Source organism: Dendrobium catenatum, unplaced genomic scaffold (assembly GCF_001605985.2).
Source record: "Dendrobium catenatum unplaced genomic scaffold, ASM160598v2 fragScaff_scaffold_230, whole genome shotgun sequence".
NCBI classification, from domain to species: Eukaryota; Viridiplantae; Streptophyta; class Magnoliopsida; order Asparagales; family Orchidaceae; genus Dendrobium; species Dendrobium catenatum.
In genome coordinates this window covers 67,805-75,911 of record NW_021318692.1, presented here as the reverse complement: position 1 = coordinate 75,911, position 8,107 = coordinate 67,805, and positions in this window count along the sequence as shown.

The following is an 8,107-nucleotide window of genomic DNA, read 5'->3' as shown; positions in this document are numbered from 1 at the left end:
TGTACTATCTAACGGGCCCACCTTTATTTAAGTGGATAATTAGATTGTGCCATATGTTAAAGCACACATACAATCAGCTGCCTTATTGTGTAAATCTAGAATCCATGGAATATTAATTCATAGAAATTATTTAAGCTTAGAAAATTCATATCTCCTAACACATTTAACCATTTTGTATGTCAACCCCTCCATGGATTCAACACGAGGAGATCTAATAAGCTTTATGAAATTGAGACCTAATTTTAAATAGATTTAAAATAATTTGAGAACTACTTCCTAATGTATTTTTTGAATTACTTTGCATAAACAACTACATTTACTCTCAAACTCTTAAGGATGGTTCTTGGGGATGTTTTACACATCTTAAAAATTATTTATAGATGTTTGAATCCTAGACAAACCTCAATTGGAATTTCAAATTCCTAAGTCAAATTTTGAACTATATCAGAATTCCATAAATAGGAATCCATAGAGCATATGTGCATGATCTTCAATGGATTGTTAAATATGTATTGAAGGGTTAGTTAGGCATTACTTTTATTCCTATCTAAGGTCTGGATAGCCCTATGTAAATTTTCTAAAGTATAGATGTATCTACTTTAGAAATTAACCATAAACCCTAGAAAAGGTTTTATGGTATCATATTTGTATGCTTTGAACCTTATGCTTCATTGATTTATGGTTCAAATTTTGATCTAATTAGAGTCCATTTGGTTAATTAATTAGCAAATTCTAAATTTCAATACATAAATGACCTAGGGATTGTAATGAATCATTAAAAATTAAATAAAAAAATATAAACTAAGTTGCATTCAACTTTAAATCAATCAATAAATAAAATCCCCATTAAAATTTTTTAAAATAAAAAATTAAAGAAAAGAAATAAACAATTCAATAAAAAATATAAGTCGAAATGCTTTCCAATCTTTTAGAATCATTATATTATGTCATCATTAACATATGTTGATGATTTCATGTTGACTATAGTTGATTTAGCTCAAAAATGAAAAATCCACTAATTACCTTCATTGAATAAATAATTATTAGAAGTATATTTTTAATAAATCTTAACTAATAAATAAAATAACTAAAAGAAAAAACTCAATGGAATTAGAATCAAAATAAAACATAAAATTTAATAAAAAATCATAAACTTTTGAAATTTCAAATAAAAACAAAAAGTTGAACTACCCTTAGATAAATGAATAAAATAAAAATAAATCAATAAATAAAACTAAATAGAAATAATAAATAAATAAATGTAAATAAAATTAAAATAACATCAGTAAATAAAAGTAAATAAAAAAATAAATAAAAACCAAATTAAATAAACAAATATAGAGCAATTAAATATTAAAATAAATCCAAATAAGAAATAAAAGAATCAATAAAATTAAAATTAAATTTAATTAAATTAAATAATCTAAATTAAAAAAGAAAAATCTGAAAGAATTAATAAAAAATAAATTAAAATTTAAAAATAAAATTAAATAATCCAACTTAGATAATTAAAAAATTATTAAAAATTTTAAAATAAATTTTAAATTAAATAAATAAAAATAAGTTAATAATAAATAAAATTTAAATTATTAAATTAATAAATTAATAATAAATCAAATTCAATCCAATCCAATTAAATAAATCATTTGATATGAACTTATAATAAGCCAAACTTAAATAAAAAATATTAAATAAAAGACCTTAGCATTTGCTTTATCCTTTAAAGGGAATAAATGCGTTAATTTGAAAGCATAGGACTTGTTAATTAATATCTTAAAGCACTTTAAAGTGATTAATTAACATGGTTCTTTAAAACATAAAGTAAATAAACCATGCACTAATTAAATGGAAGCTTTTAAGCATTTGCTTTATCCTAGAGATGAATTTTCATCTGTAAGCTATTAGTGTAAACAAATGCATTCATCTATAAGCTGTTAGTGTAATTTTTTGTTACAATTTTGTATCTATTTTAACTATGAAAAACTCTATTTATCTATGTTTTGCAGGAACTTCCTAAAGAAAGGCTACAAAATGGGGAAAATAATCCAAAGTGCAAAAATATTTTAATTCATTATAAAGCACTTCCTGATGCATCCCACACAATTCTTCATTGTATTTTTTTAATTCATCAATGGAAAATATTTGGTGTATTTCAATTTCATGGCTGCCTAAATTCTTTGTTTCGGAGTTGTGATGCTGAGAAAATGATTTACTCAAGTAGACTCTAGTTCTTGAAATATTTAAATGTTGTTTTCAATTGTTAACTTACTTCATTTAATTATCACATTGGTCTGGTCTATTTTAAACATTATAATTATCATGGATTTTAGAAACTCTTTTAAATCGAGTGGTAGGATATACCTTACAATTATTCACAAAGACAGTGTAGGGAAATTCTAGGAAGTTCAGTTTCCTATAGATCGATATTTTACTCTAAACTTAATACTTAAATGGAACTTATACTGCATTTAATTCAAACTTGCTTCATTCTGAGCTTATCATGCTTTTATGCATGTAAAAAAGATGTACAGTGTTAGTATAAGTTTTTGTGTTGTTGTAGCAAATTTGTTATTATTCTATTATTTTTCTCTATGTTATTCAAAGAATTGCATATTAATCTTACCATTTTTCTTATTATTTTTGTTTTGTTGATAAATTATTTCAAGTTTTGCTGAAATTTTTGAGTTGATAAGTTAGTTTGTCTTTATTTTGTTGCTCCATGCTTTCATTGGTTGTTATGGTTGTGTATACATAGTAAGAGTCAGTAATGGAAACTTGTTCTTTGACAAAGAATCAACATAACCATTATGAAACTTATAAAACCAAAAGATTAGCTTTTGAGATCGTCAAACAATCCAGAGAATGTTCAGCGTAAACCTTAGAGTGTACCCTAATATCATGGTAGAGGGATCCATAAAGTATCAATAGCCAAACTTCAAAAGCAGTAACTTTAATGCTAACTCGTGATCATCCAAAATGGTCCATAAATTCATAAGTTTGGGGGCTCCTATCTAGGATCCAACCTTGATATAGCAAGCTTCCTAGAGATATGTAGACATTTAATGTAATGAAAATCTCTGATATGCCGTTAACCTTCGTTATTCCCTTTTCCTAATGGGTAGGAAAAATTGTGGTTGAATTCCCTTACCCTTGATCCATCACCAGTTTAATGATCTCTCCATAACTTCTTTGATAAGTATTTCCTTCTTTAAAGACCCCACTAGAATGATATTACGACTTATACCATTTAATGGAGTGTAAATTTATGAAAGTTCATAAAATTAAAAGTTTTATAGGAAGTTCCACCACCATGCCTTGCCTGATTGGTTGATTATTTTAACTTTTCATAATGGTTGTGGATCCCTAAGAACTATTATAGATGTGGCCAATGAGGGTCATTGATGCTCAACGCCTTCAATGAAGCTTTGCTTTAATTGAGAGATGCCGCCATACATTTTTAAAGGACTTCAGAAGAGGGTGGAATCCTAAAAAGTTACTTGGTCTGCGAGTTTAATGCTTTGTTCCATCTGATTGCCTATTAGCAGTTATTTCTAGAGAAGTTGACAATCTTGGTGTTATTCATCCTTAGCCATCTATGCCTTTAGAAGAGACTATCTTTAATACATCTAGTGATCAATGCTAAGGGAAGACTTAAATGTCATTAATTGATAAAATAACCCCTACTCAAAACACTTCAACCTTTTGGAGGATAACAAATTAAATATATATAATACTAATAGAATAATAATAATAATATAATAATAATAATAATAATAATAATAATATAATAATAATAATAATATAAAGGGAAACCAATGAATTCAATCAACCTAACCTTATAAGATCTTGGAACCCCTCATAGTATTTACAATCCAGGCCAAATTAATCCCCATATTCAATTCTAATAACTAGTAAGGATATAAGCTATATTTAGAGGATTAGTATTGTAATAGGACTTCACTACAAAGTCATGCTACTACTATTGGAATATAAAAATTCATAAGGGTATCTAGTAAGTTCAAATAAATAATAAACCCGTTTGCCTACAACTACACAACTAACCCTAAGTAAAAGGGTAGGAGTAATGTAAGCATCCAACTAGGAGTAGAGGAACAAAAGAACTATAGAGAAGAATATCACCTAGGAAGGAATTTATGATAGAATAATTCTGTAGAGATTGACCAGCCTTAGGAAAAAATGAGCTATTAGAAAATAATAACCATTAGGAAGGTTAATGGAAGGCCACCAACCTTTCCCCCAAATGCTAATCTAGTAGAATTTGGATAGGCAATTACTGGTTTCTAAGGCTTCAAGAAATTGACCACATATCCACTTTGTAGAAGCCTTAGAACATACCTACATATGCCAAGTTTATGAAGGATATCTCCAATAGAAGAAGAATAATATGTGAAATTTGATTTGTAGCCTTTGCGAAGGATTAGTGCAATTTTTATAGAAGAAAATCCTTGAAAATATAAAGGACCCTAAGTAAAGCACTGGCTAGCTTTACCATTCTATGGCCATAAGAGACAATTCTCCAGAAGGCATTGTGACTTGGGAGCTAGATATAAACTTATCTTTGGTCCATTTTAGGACCTTAGACTTAAGAGAGGTCCATCCACCATTTTTACTCTTAGCTTGCTTTAGATCTTTCATTATCCTAAGGGGTAGTAGAGAATGTACTAGTTATTGAGATAAATTACATTTTCTTATAGATTTCTTATTTGGCATATGGAGGAACAATATAAGATAACCATACTTTTAGGACGACTTCTTCTAACAACTGGTGGGCTATGATTAATGTTAATAAGGAAGAGCTTACATGAGAGTCCCTGACTAGAAGGTGACTATTAATGTGCTTAAGTCTATGAAAATTCCTTAGATACATAGTGAGAGAACTATCTTAGAGTTACTTGTTTGAGTCTTTTTTATAAGGTGTGTGTGGAGGTCGCTTTGACTGTAATGCTTTGGAGTTATCTTGGGAGATGAGGAGATTACTAAGGGGGTTGTTAGAGTGTATCCATTTTTTATTGAGACCCTAAGTTATTTAGGGAGAGTTTGAGATTCTCAGATACTCTTTTCTTGTAATCTTTAAGATCATTGTAGAGGAGGCACTGATTAGAGCTTAATTCCTTCATATCCCATCTTAAGTATGCCTTATTAGGTGAGAAATCAACTTTTATGTATCATTTCTGTGGAGTTAGGAGAAGAATAGGAAGGAGTATATTAGGGTTTTTAGAGATATAAGAAAGCATTTCACTAGATAATTACAATTTAAGTGAGTTATTTTATCCTTATTCATGCACAAGTCTTTGATGGAAAATATGTCTCTACCACAAGTGATCCTAAAGGAGATGAACCTTCCATGAAGAGGAAGGAAAGAAGGAGATCCTTAAGTGGTAGATGCAAGAATATAATACCTAATTTTGATAGTGTCTGGGTGAGTCCTTATCCATTATATCCCTAAGAAATGAGGCCCAATATATAGTGCAAAGAGCAAATATGAGTTATTCCTACTATATAGTGATTGGGGTGGTGTTGCATTATCTATATTAATAAATGATAGATGATTGCGAGGACATTCATTTATTATTACCAATATAAGTATTCAAGTTTAATCATCATATTTATAGCACTGTGACCATAAAGACCACTTACTGGTCCCCTAATAATATATTCTTTTTAGGAGAGTGGCTTCAGCTTTGTATTGCCCCATTATATTTAAATTTAATGATGCCTATTTCTCATATTTGATTAAGAGGGCATTGTATGATGTTTATGGATGACTTTTTGTGTTTTGGGCACCAATTAATTTCTTCTAGATCACTGACTATTGTGTGAAAAAATAATATGTGTTAACTAAAAAAGTGTTAATTACTGGTAGCAGAGGATATGCTAGGAAATAAATATTTGAGATAGGAATTCAGGTGGATAGGGCTAAGATGCATTATAAAATATGCCACCACCAACTTCCTCGAAAGGCGTTAAAAATTTTTTGAGGGCATGCTAGATTTTATTGGAAGATTCATTAGCGTGTATTTCAAGCATCACCGAACCAGACTTTCTTCATCTAGCTCTGCTATTAAAAGGGGTCCGCATTTAATTTGATGATGTTGCATAACATGCTACTTTTACATCCATGAAACAAACATTAAATGCACTACATCTTTGAACTGAACATACATTTCTAGTTGATTCGGTGATGGACAGTGCATTGTATCCGTGGTTGGGATTGTATGTGGTTTAAAGGGAAAGGCAAGAACGTTTATGCACATTCATTTTATATGCTACGTAAGTACTTTGAAACATCTGACAATGTAATTTCCACTATAATTGAAAATAGAAGCTACCTAAGTAATTATCCTTTGCTTTGATAAAGTCTTAGATACTATTATTAGGGCATAAAGGTTTTGGTTACACTGATACCATTGTAATATGATCAAATAAGTTATTATGCAAAAGAACTCATGCTTAGATTAGTGAGGTACGTATCTTTTGATTAAGAGTTGATGTGAAAATCCTTTATAGAAAGGCACCAAGAAATAAGTGTGATTATAATAATCATAGCTAGAGTTGGAGTATTGGCAATCTCCATGATGTGTGACATTAAATGAATTCTACCCTAATAGCAATGTTAAAAATACACTTATTAATTGTCTACTTGGTATAGTCTGATATAGTAAATTACATTTGTGCGGGTGTGACCCCATTTGATTTATTCACAATTACTGCAAAGGTCAAATTCTTGCATGATTCAAAATTCTTCTTTTGGGTGACATGATCCATCACTTTAGGACAATGCATGAATTAACTCATTAGGAATGTGTTTTCTCAAGGAGGAATTAGAACCCATCATTAGGGAGGTGCTGACTCGCATTAGAAGACATTTGAGAACTTAAGAATTGTTCAAGTTCCCTGATTTGCAATTTGTTGGCCTACCCTATCGCTATTTAAAGAATGTTAATTCTTAGTAATTAAAAAGTGTATAATGTTGTCTTTTGTGCAATCTCACATGGTACCATATATTTGTAGATAATAGATTATTGCTCAAATAATTAAGCGGATTTGATACCACCAACAATGAGCGCAACTAGTGCTTAATTGCTTGAAGAAAAACTATTTTTTTATATATATGAATGCTTTAAGTTCAATCAACATGGGTGAGTCATTCTATAATTCGAAGGGTGGAGGCTTTATCTCAAATTTGGCTTTGATTAGGGGTCTACTGTACTGTATCAACCCCGCATGTTGAGTCATAAGAGTCATGATATAGGGAGATAAAAAGAATTTTAAAAAAAAACATATAAGTAAAAATAAAAGTATTGGATATAAAATGGATGATGTACTTAATAAGGCTTATGATTGCTTCAAAGACCCATTTTGAGTATTTCCATGTACAATTATATTTTGGAAAAAGCTTTTCACCTCCTTTCGAGTTAGAACATAAATTACATTTGGTGGCAAAAGAATTGAGCTCGAATCTTAAGGGAGGCTAAAGAAAAAGAATTGATACGCAGATGAATGAGTTGGAGGAGTTCAGAATTGAGTTTTTGAAAATTCTATGATATATAGAGAACAAATAAAAAATTGCTCGCTAATCTTCACTAAGGAAAGAATTTACCACTGGACAAAGAAGTAATCTTTTGTATAACTCAATGATTGAATTATTTCAAACAACTTAAGTACAGCGCATGGTAAACCATTCATATTGTTAGAGTATTGTCTTAAAGAAGAGTAAGATTAAGGAAAGCAAGAAAACCCAAATCTTTAAGGTTAATGGACAAAGGTTGAACACCCTATTAGGAAGCGGGACATAGACCATTTGAGGATATTAATAATCGTTTGTTTCGTATCCTGAATGACGAAATTGGCAATAGTTTTTGATAATGACTATAACTAGCATTACTTGGGAAACCAATTTTTAGCTCTTGTGGGTAATGTCTTTAACCATTTTTTGCAACATATTGTTTTTTAACGGCAGTGTGAATTGGAGCTTATAATGATGGTGTGTTCTCATTGAGTAGCTATGGTTCTATGAGGAATTTTTTTTTAAGAGTTTTAGAAGTGTTCAAAACTTGATGTCAAACATTGAAGTTGCTATATTCTC